This window comes from Achroia grisella, unplaced genomic scaffold (assembly GCF_030625045.1).
Source record: "Achroia grisella isolate CSIRO2021 unplaced genomic scaffold, CSIRO_AGI_Agris_v1 utg511, whole genome shotgun sequence".
NCBI classification, from domain to species: Eukaryota; Metazoa; Arthropoda; class Insecta; order Lepidoptera; family Pyralidae; genus Achroia; species Achroia grisella.
The window spans coordinates 5,158,954-5,173,648 of NW_026712905.1; positions in this window are offsets into that span (position 1 = coordinate 5,158,954).

Below are 14,695 nucleotides of genomic sequence, written 5' to 3' on the forward strand. Positions count from 1 at the left end.
GGAAGGAAAATAAGTCCGTACTAATATTTTAAAAGCGAAAGTATGTTTGTCTGTTTGTTAATTTGTCACGATTAAACAGATGTAAGTAATTTTTTTTTATGAATATATCACAAGGACTGACACTATTTGCTATTTAAAAACAAATAAGTTTAGGTATATATACTAATGTTATAAAATATAACTTTTTTTTTCATCTTAGCTCGATAGCATTCCGAATTGACAGTAGAATATATCATTTTATTTACATTAAGATATTTTGAAACTTGATAGGTCTATTTGTTTTTTTTGACTAAACGGCTGAACGGATCCTAATGAGATTTAGCGTGAAGATAGATTGAACGACATGGATTAATGTAGACAATAATAGACATATCTTTTATCTACTATACTTGTTTGTTTGTTAGGCTTTTACGTTAAATTCGTGTTTAATTTCATTATGTTGATTTATGTAATAAAAGAACAGATAAATACATATTTCATTTATAATATTACTTTATCATCATTACATAGTATAAAATAAAGTCGCTGTCGTTGTCTGTTCCCCATGTATCTTCAAAACTACGCAACAGATTTTGAAGCGGTTTTTTTATTAGATAGAGTGATTCTAGAGAAAGGTTTATATATATATATATATATATAATACATGTGTAGCTAGTTTTTAATATTTTACAGAGTAATGACGGTACAGAATTAAAACCACAAATCTTAATTAAGATACGTTACTTTAATGATAAGATCATTATTAGTATTATAAGATCATTATAATATTATTAGTATTGTTACAACCATTTAACATTGTTGTTGGTGTACATTTTATTAAAATTAATGTTTAATAGCATGTTCATTACCTGACAATGATTTAAAACACAGTAGATACGCATCTATCTCTGTCTTAATATTACAAAGAGAGAACGACTATTGTTATGAGGATAGTATATTCCAGAACCACTGCTGACTGATGTGAGAATTTCTGTAAGTGGTTTTTTGTGGATGATGATTGAATGATGCACTCACCTGGGTTAAAGGATTACTCTGGCGACGCACCAGGAAAGGATGATAAGATGAAGATAAGAATTTAGTTAGTTAATCAGAATAGTGATACAGTACGATTTAATTTTGCTAATTAACCACAAAGGTTTCCAGAGGGACCGCGTAGAGGTCGACCTTATACTGTACATAACTAAAAATCGTACACATCCTATTACTAACAATCTCCTCCCTTCTAATATTTTCAGTATTCGAAAGATACATTTTATATACTACTACTATAGTAGTATAATTATATACTATGTCTACGTGGATCAGACAGACTGATATAGGCAGTAGGGAGTAAGGCATTGTTAATAATAGGAACTAGTAACCCCCATTGCTTGCGATGTATCATGTCAGGTCGACCTCCACGCGGTTCCCTCAGGAAACCATCGTGATTAATTACTAGTGAATTTTTCACGATGGGCTAACTAACCTGACCTCATGCTCAACTTATCATCCTTCACTAGTGCCCCGCCAGCGTAAACCGTTAGCAGGCGGGTGAAACATTCCAATATCATTCAGCATTCAATTATAATCCGTTAAATATGATACATATATGTATATTTTATTGATATATATATTTGAATTCACAAAGTTATGAATATCCAATATGATATGAAGTCGATATTTGCGGCTGTTTCTACTTGATAGAATATAGTTAAGAACTTGAGATAGAGGCAGATAACTTTGCATAAAGACTAGATTTAGTTTTCCTTATCTTGTCGTTCCTAATTTATAATTCGGGATTACAGTCTTAATTTAAATATTCGCAAGTCAGTTTCAAATTCGCATCGCGCCACGTTGTTCAGATCCGTAATAATCCCATTACACGGCTTTATAAATAATTATTATTGTTTAAATAAAGAGCAATCAAGCCCTCATTTTTTTATTTAGATTAATTCTGTTTGATTAATGAACTGTGCGGAGAAAGTTTGCGCTTCTTTGTTCCGTATTGAGACTTCGGGATTAGAACTTTCGTATTTATTTCGTACATTTTAATTTGTTATATAATGAACTAATAAATACTAATTATGGCATTAGTTTCCACGCCTGTCACTGCGTCCAATCGTACGCGAAAGTAGGAATCGAACGTCGAGATATTGATTTATTTTTGCGATGATACTCCCACTCGGATGATTATGTGGTGAGTAATTTATATTTAATAGGAGTAAGAAATAATTTGAGCATCGTGGCTTAGTGGTTTTCTATCCCGACTCATATACATAAGGTCGTGAGTTCTAAATTACTGGACATAAGTAAAATGATTAAACAATGTGCGTCAATTTATATATCTGATTCTTTGAAGGAAATACAGATATAAAGAAACGAAGGAAATACGGAAATAAGAGAAAAGTGAACATATCCACGACCTCGGTGGTCTAGAGGTGTAGCACACCGCTTTTCAGATGGTTGCGGCGTGGATTCCTCCTCGTTGTCCACCTTCGCCGATCCTTGACCGGTACAATAATTTTGAATTTTTTCAGTTCTGTGAAGGTATAGCGTCGATACAAAAATCGAGTAGATTGTTCAAAGTCGGCTGCGTGGGTTTGAATCTCTGTTTCCTTCTTGTGATCTTGTCATATCTGTGTCTATTTTAGCCGCACTTTGTGGTGATATAATATGGCAATGAAATTACACGGTACGGAAGTATGACATCTTAACAGTAGCCAGAGGCGTCATATGATGACGTGATGTACGTTGTGCTGTTCATATATAGACGCGACGGTGGCCATTTATAGCTACTTTCCAGTCACACAAAAATTTGTGTTGCCAATGTAGGGAACCTAAATTACTGATAAGTATGTTTAAACGCTTAACAATAGATCACGAAAGTCATTAGCGATAGCAGTGGGCAATTTGAAATTATACTATTTTTTTGTCCCGTCGCTGTCATTACCTGTCATTTCGGGGATTTCACGAACCGTTAGCCTGCTATTTGCTGTACGACAAAAGAGGTTGCAACTCTTACTTTTAAAGTACAGTTAAGTTTTCGTTTATTTAATTTTGTTGAAATATCTAATTGTAACTACTATTAATGTGGTTTTAAATGTATGGTATAAACAGAAATATACTATAAATAGAAGCACTCTGTTTCGTAGCTTCATTATTCCAGAGAGACATGATCTATATGGTATGTTGCTTATTATTATTGAAAATGAAAATGAAATGATAAGCTCTTTATTGTTTCTCTAACATAACTGTCTCTAATAAACAATTACATGAACTAATATATATAAATAAAGTACATTTAAAATTTAACTATTTTTTTAATAAATAAATATGATTTTGAATTTTATTTATGAATTTTAATTAACTTAAAGTAATTGTTTTATTAGTCTGTAAAATAAAGTGAAGATGACGGTTCTTAGTGGTTTGAAAACGGCTAATATAATAGTATAGAAATGTAGTTGTAACAACGGAGCATCCTAATTTGTCCGGCGCAGTTTATCTAGACTTAGCACTTTTCCCGCTCGAACCACTGTCATTGTGGGCCGGTGTCATGGCGGTCGCGCGTCCTCAATGCGATATTTTTGATGAATCCGCACAATTAGAGTAAAACGCTACTAAACTGTAATTTGGGTGAATTTCCCGTGTTTAACGCAGCATGTAACTTTCTTTTTGGCGCGCTCCGGCCAAGAGGTTAAATAGACTGTAAACACTCTGCCCCTATTGTTGATTTTTTTTATTCTGTTGTCATGTCATCTGCATTAAAACTTTTTATTTCTATGGCACGTTTTGTGCGTTGGTTGTTAAATAAGTAATGTTGAAACTGAAAGTATCCACTTATCTAATTGCAGCTTGTGTATGATGATTAGAGTACAGGTTGGGTGAGGTATTATAAAATATACCGTATTGTTTATTATTAAGTTTCATAATGCCATGAATAGTCTTTAAAATAAATGAGTTTAAATAAAATATGGAATCACTAATATAGTACACTAGTATGATGGAATATAGAGGTAGGGGATTTTTATGTAATGTGTGTTAGTAATGTGGACTAATAACCCTATTGCTAGCAATGTACCATGTCAGATTGTCCTCCACGTGGTTCCCCCTGGAAACAATCCTGGTAAATTAATGGTGAATTTACCACGATGTGCAAACTGACCTGATCATCCTCCATTACTGCCCCGCTAGCGTAAACCGTTAGCGCAGCCGGGTGCACCATACCAATATCATCTATAAGAAAAAAAGATGGAACATAGATATTTTAATAAGGGTATATGGAATGGTACATGATATTTCCTAGATATTTCCGTCTATATCGTGAGTATAAGCTTCTTTTTTAATCATACTGGGTGAAAATACAAACTAAACACCATAATAGCAAAAAATATCGGTAGAGATATTTATTATAAGTATAAATCAATACAAAATGTATTTTGTCTGTAAGGACCATTCGGCTACAAGCTAAAGCAATTGACCTCTGCCCTGTTTGTAATTTATTGGGAGGGTGAGTGAACATATAATAGTTACCTACGTAACGTGCGTGAATATTATGTTTTCGCGGTACTTTCAACTGCTAATGAGTGGGATTTGTTGACTCATCGCTAGGACTACCATATGTCTTGATATTTTGTAGACATGAACAAACAGGTTTGAATGTAGATAATAATTTTACCTCGTTCTCTAGTAGGTATGACTGCTAGATAACGCTGTTTCATATAATCATCCAGTAATAGACTCCGAGATTGAATTTGATTAAAGTCGTAAATTTGGGTACGTCTTCTTCAGCCATCCTGGCCTGCTTTGTAAGCTGTGATTCTGTTGAAGTTTAGATGAATGAATGACTGGATATGTCATGTCGCACATAAAGTAATTTTCGTGCAGCTATTTATTACAATGTTGCTACTTACGATCAGCTATCTCTCGATCTATTGGGATGTTTGCCATTCTAATTACATAAAAAAATTAGAATCATTAAAATAAATATGAAAATTGAAAGGATATATAGGATAAGAAATCTCTGAATGATTGTTATACAAATGATATAATCTTTGTTGAATGTCTATAGGAGGAGGATAAGTAGAGAAGACATTGTAAAGGCTATTGTAATTATCTGCTCTGTTTTATGTTTGGGTGGGTAACTACTACTACGACTATCGTTCCATAATTTTGTATTGAATTAATAAAAATGGCAATAAATAAAAAAAAATTTATTAACATTGCGTCTTCTTTTTTATACATTTTTAATATAACCCTAACATAGTCTATTCACTTGTTGTGTCATCAATGGGTCAATACTGTTAAGAACCTCCTTGGTTCAATGGCAGGCGATATGCATTCTAGCAGCGCTTGTCAATGTAAAATAATAAAAGAAAAATAATATTTTTTTATGACAGATTACCCTTTTGTCTTATATACTATGAACATTGACTGAACTAATTATTCTACATTTTCTCTCTGATCTAAATAATATTAATCTGATTTAAATTATTTTTCCTCTTTCAGGCTTTGTAGTATAGTTTTTTATTAAGATTATTTCATATTTCAAGATCCAACAAGGACATAGAATATGGACAATATGCTATGTAAACTATGAGGTTTGTGTCTGCAGTTGGTATCGCGTGTGTTCACTCCATTCGTTGTGGTTCCACTAGGGACGCGCTATCTTAACTGGTCGCCACAGTCTGTACAGGGAGCTTCATAATTGTACAAATTTATTATAAGTTTCAAATTCAACATTTAATTAATACAATAAAAATTAACTAATAAGGTAATATTAATGAGTTTATGCATTACTATTTCTTTATTTTAGTCATAAAATAATAATAAAAAAAGGCTGCTAAAATAGTGCTAAATTTGTCTATTGTTGTTATAAATTTATTTTGTATTTGTTTTCTATGTGAAATGTATTCAGATAGTTCAAAATGTTATTTAAATTAAATAGAACGAGTATATGCCATTATCGCAACGTGAAATTATAGTGAGGATCTCAGATTTTTCTAAATAAAATTCAGCTCGTGTTAAAAAATATGTGCATAAAACATAATCCTATCATCATTACTTATGTTACCGAGTGTACATTACGAACACTTTCCGCAGTTATTGCGGTCCCTTGTTTAGCTCGATTATTGTTGTTAATTTGTATCGCCTCTGTTTATCAACGTTAATTTACAACGCGTTTATAGGTCGCCATTACATTCAACCTGCGCCGGTGTACGGTGTTCCTAATAAATGCTCGGTGCAAATATTTCAACATTGCGTTTAGAATTGCAAGACTTATATTAGTTGTCATTTGTATGATATTATCTATTGTTTAATTTTCTTGTAAATTTAATTGTTATATAGTTGATGGCGCTGTTGAATTGCTAAAACATGGTCTGTTTCGTTGTTAAGTTTCTTGTAAGCTGTAGCAGTTTGTTAAGTATGATATTGTATCCGTTAGGCGGGAGTTCGCTTTCAGTCGCTCCATAACTTCTTCCGCGGGTTTGGAGTGCCATCTGCAATCGCTCCGTACCGTCCGGTGAAGCTGTAAAGGGCAGCGAGAGAGTTTTAGAGTAGTCCGAAAAAATTAAGTATAAGGCTTTTTACCTGTATACATATTATTGCAGATTATGATAATTGCAATCCTATTACACTTTTGTCTTAAACTAGTGTTTTTATTCTTACTTTGAATTTGTGTATTTTTAAAGCAACGGCGAGTAAACATCTATAGTATTATACATTTACTTAGATAGACTTTGTAATAAGTCGTTTACATGAATAACTCAGTCTCGCCTATTTCAGTAACCAATTAGCTTGCTGTGTTTCAGGTGAAGGATGAGAAGTAAAATTAGAGTAGCTCTATATGGAGTAGCAATGCAGGAGCGATATTACTGGCGAGACATATTAACGTGATTCCTATTATAGTCGTCGGTTACTACAATATGAGTCGTCAGAATTATTGGCATTTCAATTACATAAAAAAATAAAGCCATAGATTTTGTTTAATTGAGCCCCTTATTTACCTAAACTTTCAAACAGGTCAGATCAGAGTTAAAATAAACCTTTATAGATTTCATAGCCTTGTTCTTGATGTAGCTGCGTAGCTTGGTTTAATATCAAATAGCATATAGCCATTTGATATCACAATAATATCCAGGGATCAAAAATATTGTCAAAATCAAAATAATGTCCTTAAGTTTTTATGCAGATTAGTAATAATTGGTAATTACAACTGTTATGGGAAATAGGTAAGCTTAGACATAAATAGCACTACTTAGTCGGACATTATGATAATAAAAAACATTACACAAAATATACATTGGAGTATTTCTTTTAGTTGTTTTGTTTAGTGTTTAGTGTTAGTTATTTAGTTTAGATGTTGTCCCCGCACCGCCCCGGCGCGGCGCCGGCTGCGCGGGCGGTGCTGCGCATCGGCAATTGCGGACAAGAAGTGCCGGTGCCGGTCACCGACACCGGCACTTCATGTCCGACCGGCACCGACACTTACTAAATCATCCCAACTTTAATGTGCATCTATCTGTATTTCAGAACAGTTTTTATATTATATCTATTAATACAGTCTACTAGTTTTGGGTATTGGCTATCCAGGACTTAACAGTTGCCTTGTTCTTTTAGTTGTTTTGTTTTTAATATTGTGCTATAAGTACAGGCATTGCTTAGAATTAGATGGGGCTGTGTGAATTATTTAGGATTAATTATCTAGGGTCGGCAACGCGCACGGGACAACCCTAGTGTTTCAGGCGTCCATAGGCACCAAAGTGGTATAAAAAATATTAGTTTGATTGGTAAAAAGATATTTCTACTTTCACCGATGGCGTGCTATAAATTTATTATCCTGAGCTCAAAACTCTCTATAGAATCTCTATAAACCTGATCTCTTAAACCTACATTTACTTTGTAATACTGTAATTTCAGACTCGCATGTATTTTCAATGCAATTACGTGGATTAAAACCTTGTACATATCAGTAGTTCTTTTACTTATACCAATTATAAACTAGAGTTATACTGAATAAATGACTTTAAGAGTACAGACAAATAAGTTTACGCAAACTAATAAAAATACAACATAGTACAATATTTTAAATTATTTTATTCTACTTCTTTATATTTTTTCCCATCAAATTTCATTACTTATTTTGATAGGCGAATACGAGAGTGAATCCTGTAAATTTAATTGAAATTACTCAAATGAATTCCTCACATAAAAGATATATACATAAGTTGATACTTCGTACTTTTCAAAGTCGGTTTAAAAATATTAAGTGGGGAAAAAACTACAAAAGTTTGGGAGGAGTAATTTCTAAAAGTTATTTTTTATTGTTTGTGATTTGCAGCATATGTTACATAACATTAATGTAAAAGATTTTGGTGTTCTTTAATATTTTCATAAGGCCATACAGTGTGGATGCGACTTTATAAAAGGCGTATAAGAGCAATGCGCACGCGCTACTGCCCGTTTTCGCGATACGCCCTTGTAATTGCACAGATAATTAACGTTTCAAAGATTTATAGCTTTTGTCAATTTCATAAATAGTATCTCGTATTTAATGAGGGCTCTGGAACTATGTAATTATAGTATTTTTGTAGAGCTGATTTTTCTAGTCTACAATCCACAGTAATATTATAAAAAAAAGAGTGTCTGTCGGCCTATCTATCGATTTGTTACCATTTCACGAATGAACGGCTGATCTTAATGCCATTTGACATGAAATTATACCACAAGGATTCCTTACGGCGATCTTAGGCTAGCTTTCTTTAATCTAAAAAATCTGACGAAATCGTGGGGACCAATTTTCTGTATATTACAAACATAATTCACAATATTTATTGACTGTAAATTAATTTCTCGAAATTGAATATAATAATTACTTATATCACTTTCCAAAGATTTCTGCTCGTGTTAACTGACTATCAATAATGAAAAGATGAAGAATAAATTATGTCAGAATTAATATCATTGCGTGATTTTCTATATCACAGTCACATAACATAGTGTATAAACTATAATATAACATATGTTAGTAGATATAAATAATTTAAGGAATTATATACATAAAACGACCATGTTAATTCTATGCTAACTTCATTTGAATACGTGACAGTATATAATATACCTATATAGGAATGTGTCCAAGGTATACAGTAATTATATTATATACAATTTAGAAACGAAGAATTAATTGATAATGTAATGGTAATGCAAAATTTGCAAGATTAAAAAATACCCGTTATAATGTCTTTATCCGTGAAAGAAATAACTATTGCCTATTTCTTTTCGTTTGTAGTCCGGCAATCATTTAAAAATTCTACGTTTTGGTCGCAAAATGTTAAATCCGGTCTTAATTTTCCGAATTTAAATTTTGATGTGAGACTTATATTTGATAATATATTTTAACAGTTACGTGATTGTCTTAGTATGGGCATGTTAATCGGATAAGAAAAGTATAATTCTTTGTATGATGGACGATGGGTATAAAAGAAGAGGAGGACCATCAAAAATGGATGCTTTATGTGAAAGATAATGTGCATAAGAGAATAAGCTAAGATAAGTAGAAGAAGTTTATATACTGGGCTGACCCTAATTAATGGGATGAAGACAAGGCGTATCAGATACATATATATTTTAACTACATGTCTTTTTTGTTTACATGTTTGCTTTTGCATGTCATTATACATACATTATGATCTTACAATAAAGCATCATTTAATCACATTTTAAGTGGCTGCCAATTTTGTTTCTTGTATGTTTAGTTTTTAATCAACTTCAATATTGTTTAAATATGTAGTATTATCAATATTTTTATTGCAATGTAGGTAATTGATACTAGACGACCTTGGTATAAGTACCGACATACAGTAAGCTGTAGGGTTTAATTCACGAATTTTTTTATAGTCGTGAGTTTGGATACCGGATAATACAAAGCAGTTAAAGTAGGCTACCATGTCATGTTACCAGCTCTACTTAGTTTGGAATAAGAAGATATTTTTTTTAATTATCTTATTTATTAATGGCTTCGGCGGTCTAAAGTTTAGCACACCCTCTTACTTCGGATGGTCGTAGGTTTGATTCCTCGTAGGGTATAAACATTTGTACTAATGAGAAGGATCGTTCGTATTTGTTTGGACGATTTCTACTACGTATGAGTTTGAAAAAATATATATATTAAGTATTTTATGAGTTATTTGTTAGACGAGGACTACATAGCGCTGTGGGAATTGTCCAGTGTTATTATTATATTGATAATTTCTTGTTTGTATTTAGAATATGCAGACAACGCATGCATATTCCTGTAGTATGTCGCCTATAATATCTATAGCTTTCAAATTCAAACAATTTAATTGTGTAATTTCATATAAAGCCACGACCACATCAGAAGATGGTTACCACAATTTTTCCGCACATAACTAACGTCGTTTGTGGTTTAGTGGCGATTTGTCCTACCTTAGAAACGACAACTTCAATAAGGATTTCACTTACTACAAATTGAATTATGAACTTTCGATTGTGGTGAAAAGGTATTTAAGTATTATTTAAGCTTATTGTATTATCCCTACTATAATACTTAAATAGTATTCCATCACCTACCTAGCGTATACATTATACAAGCCCTACTTTTTAGGCATTAGATAATGCTATAGGGGATACTATGATAGGGATATTAGGGGATATTAGGGAATATTCATAGCCATTTTATTTACAATTTTCATCTCGATTGCTAATAATGACAAAAAGCCATACCACGGGCTTAATATAATACGTTGGAACTTCTTATGTGTTGCCATTCCTTAGGGCTAAGTTGTTACACCAGTAATTTTACTCACATAACATCCTTTAAGTAGGTACAAAGCAAGATATTCAGCGCCAGAGATAGGTAAGATAGGAGTACCCACATATAGATGACTTTGTATAAAATGTCGCTTTATATTAAATTATGGACTCATTGAGGCTTGCTCTATTAACAAGCAACAAAGTACATATTTAACAGCATCGTATGGTTTCCACTACTGGGAGTCTGGGATGGTAACGAGCTACGATCCCCTTCTTGCTTTTTATTTATTCTATTCCACATACTTTCGGATATATATAAAATACGATGTCTATTTAAAGACGATTTGGTACCGAATGAGTAGACCAACGCGTTAAATGTCAAATAAATAGTACTTGACAGCGAGGTGTGTGTTTTACATTAACTATCTTCTATCTCCCGGGGCCGTAATACTTACACTGGATTTGTCTTTGCGTTAAGCATAATTTAAAGTCAAATAAAATTAAATATGAAATAAAATCGTTTGTATACAATATGGTAATTAGATATGCGACGATATGGTATTTAGAGTAGTCCTCACATTTAGTTTATCCGATATGCATTTATTTTCTATCATACTATATATCTTATAATAATCAAATAGTTTTGACAGTCTTGGTTATCTAATGGTATAACACACTGCTTTTCTTCCAATCAGGCATCATAGAAAGGTAGAGATTACGAATTCTAGGATTTGTAATTTCTGGAACCAGCTAATTTATTTGAAAAATCATTCAAAAATTACTTAAACTCGGATAAAGTCGGTAAACGGGTACAGAAGATTAGTACTAAATTATAATGAAAAGCGTAACAAGTTTATAAATGGTCATCAACGAAATATATCGGATCTCAAAAACATAATTTGGTGGGTTCATTGTACAGTTGTACACGTTCTCATAGTTAATAACTAATTGTCTTTATGATTTATATTACGATTGGCATTTTTATTAGTAGAAATATTATTGCCAAAAGATGGCTTTATGACTTGCCAATTAAAAGATCAATATAGCGAAGTGGGTCATTTAATCGAACTTTATTCACACAAACGAATGCAAAATGTAACACGGCTATTATAAAATAAATTGAAATTATATTTAAAACTTGATATCTTCGTATTTGCAATTAGCTTTCGAATATTTAAGCCTCAAATGAATCGTTCAGCGTTAATTTATAATAAAACAATATGGCGTCGTCGTTTGATGATATAAACTTGTAATAAACAATTTAATAGGTTATTATCTGTTTCTCGATACCTCCATACCTTTATAATTACCTTTCACCTGGTCATATTTTAAATTGATCTCATTTCGTGCGAACTGTTTTTATTGATTATTCGCTTCACTTCATTTATATAACCGTAGGTATATAATATACCACAAGTTGACGGAAATTATTATTATCTAAACGAAAATGCATGTGAAAGCTTTATTAATTTAAGATTACCATGAAATGCTATTGCTATTGCAAAAAATCATCCAAATTCCCTCTGAAATAGCAATGATATATCGCGTAACAAAGGAACAAAATATACTAATTTAAAGAAATCGTTATTTATATATACTTAGTATGGACTATATAATTATCTATTAACGCACAGGTTATGGGACTGGGATTATAAATATGACATTTTGTACACAATTCTTATAATAGGCATAGCATATGTATAGTAAAAAATGGAACAAAGAAAGGACTACCTGAAATTTTTGAGTAAACAAACTGAAGATAATGGATTTGCGGGGCGAGTCAGCTAGTAAACTGCTAGTGTACTGTAATATGTACCTAACATAAAGTTACTGTCCTTATCTGCCAGCAGTATTACAGTAACATGATATCTATTTCACCTTTGAATGGTAATCTCAACTAAGCCTGCCAGGTTATAGTAATTTTAATAAAACATTAATTCTTTCTCTAATTAAAGCTATATTGTCTTCATCACCAACAAGCCAGGACACTTCAATAGATAGACCAGCCGTTCTAATCGCTCCCTCTATTATACTGTCTTAATAATTAAGTCCTAAGCAGGGTTGCCAACTTCGAAACTTTTTGACTCGAACAGATAAACTGAACATTGAAAAAGGAAGGGATAGAGAGAGGGTGACAATACAATCTTACATTAGTAATAAATATCTTAATAGTAATTTTGGATTTATGCTATACTGTATACAATTATTTATTCTTAAGTTCAAAATCTCGTATAATGTTATAGAAAGATATAATGATGTCCTCATACCTCGTACCGATAACCAAAAATCTCGTAACAGCACTACCGAGGTTCCTCGTACGTTTGACAACCCTGGTCCTAAAATACACTGTCAGGTTGCTGCTTAGATTTCCCATCGTGCAGCTACATATAATGTCGTTACAAAAAGAAACTCTTCATTGTCGATTGAATTCGAGTGAGAGTCCTATTCAAATATCGCCATTGTTTCTCTTGCGTTTAAAAATGGAACTCCTTTTAAGATGTCAGTTTGCTGGCGGATCCTGTCATGGGAACGAAATGCAACTACGTCAAGTAGACAGCGATTGACAGCACGGTTAGGAGTGAGAGGGCACACATCTTGTATTCTAAAAACGATTGTAAAAGACTGATAACCAGTCTATAACCAAAAGTTGCCAGTTCTTCTTAACTGAACTAGCTAGCTGATTTGGATAGTACTGATAAAAAAAAATCTTGCATAAGTGGAAAAATGGCCAATATGATTTTGACTGACTAACAAGGCTTTACAGCTGAAGATACGCGTCAGTAGAACAAAATAATGTTTCTATGAAAATGTGGAGTGATTTTATACACAGCTCATTTGTAAGGTAATAAGGGTAATTGTTGCATAGGTTAATTTTGAAGGTTTTCTTCGAATAACCAACTCCATCTTATTAAGGACTAAATATCTGTTGTATGATGATATGGGGCACATCTTTTTTAGAATAATTACAGGATTATGACATGGATTAAAATTTGGTTTCTACTCACATCTTCGTTGAGATTTAATATATTACTACTTTTATTCAAAAAAATCTCACACGGTCCACGTTACAATCAGCAGTATCAATGTTAAAATCTGCAACACGTAAAAGTTGTCTTACCATTTAAATACAGAAAATAACATTGAATAATTTAATATTTTGTTTCACAATTAAACTTCATTCATAAACAAGAAAAAAGACAAAAGAGAAAAAGAGAAGTTTAATTATTAAAAGAACTATCAAAACCCATGCAGAATTAAACCTTCTAAATTATAGTTGTTTGGAAATTGAGATATGTTGACAATTTCTATAGTCAGATGTGTACTAACAAAAAATTTAAATGACATGAGTTAGTAGTGTACTCTAATGGCTATAATGGACACTTGTCAGTGTAGACTTGTGGCGGAGATTAGGGGTCGTGAGCACGCGTCTGCGATAACGTTGCGCAGTGTACGTCGGGCCTACAGTGCGCGTGGGAAAAATTTTAATGGTCAACACTAATGTCACCAAAATTTACGTTTAAAAATTTGGGATAGAGAAACTTTTTAATGTGTATGTATATATATATATACATATATATATTTGTGAGCTATCACTATGAATCACACAATGATATAAAATATGCCTACAGTGTCTCTGGTCTTGTCTACTACGTTTATGGTATCCTACATTGACTTTTTTACTAGTGGTAATGAATGTACCATCACAACACCTGTAGTGATGATATACGAGTATGCTAGCTTCAGTGTCTGATGATAATATGAAAATAAACTGTCAATTGGGTATTTTATCAAGAATTAATCACGATGGTTTCTAAGGAGGGTCTGCGTAGAGATTAACCTTGTACAGAGCCAACAATGGGGTAACTGATTCTGCTTACTAACAATACTTTTCTCCCTTCCCAAATACTTCATTGTTCCTGAGGCTTAAAATGTCTAGTGTGGA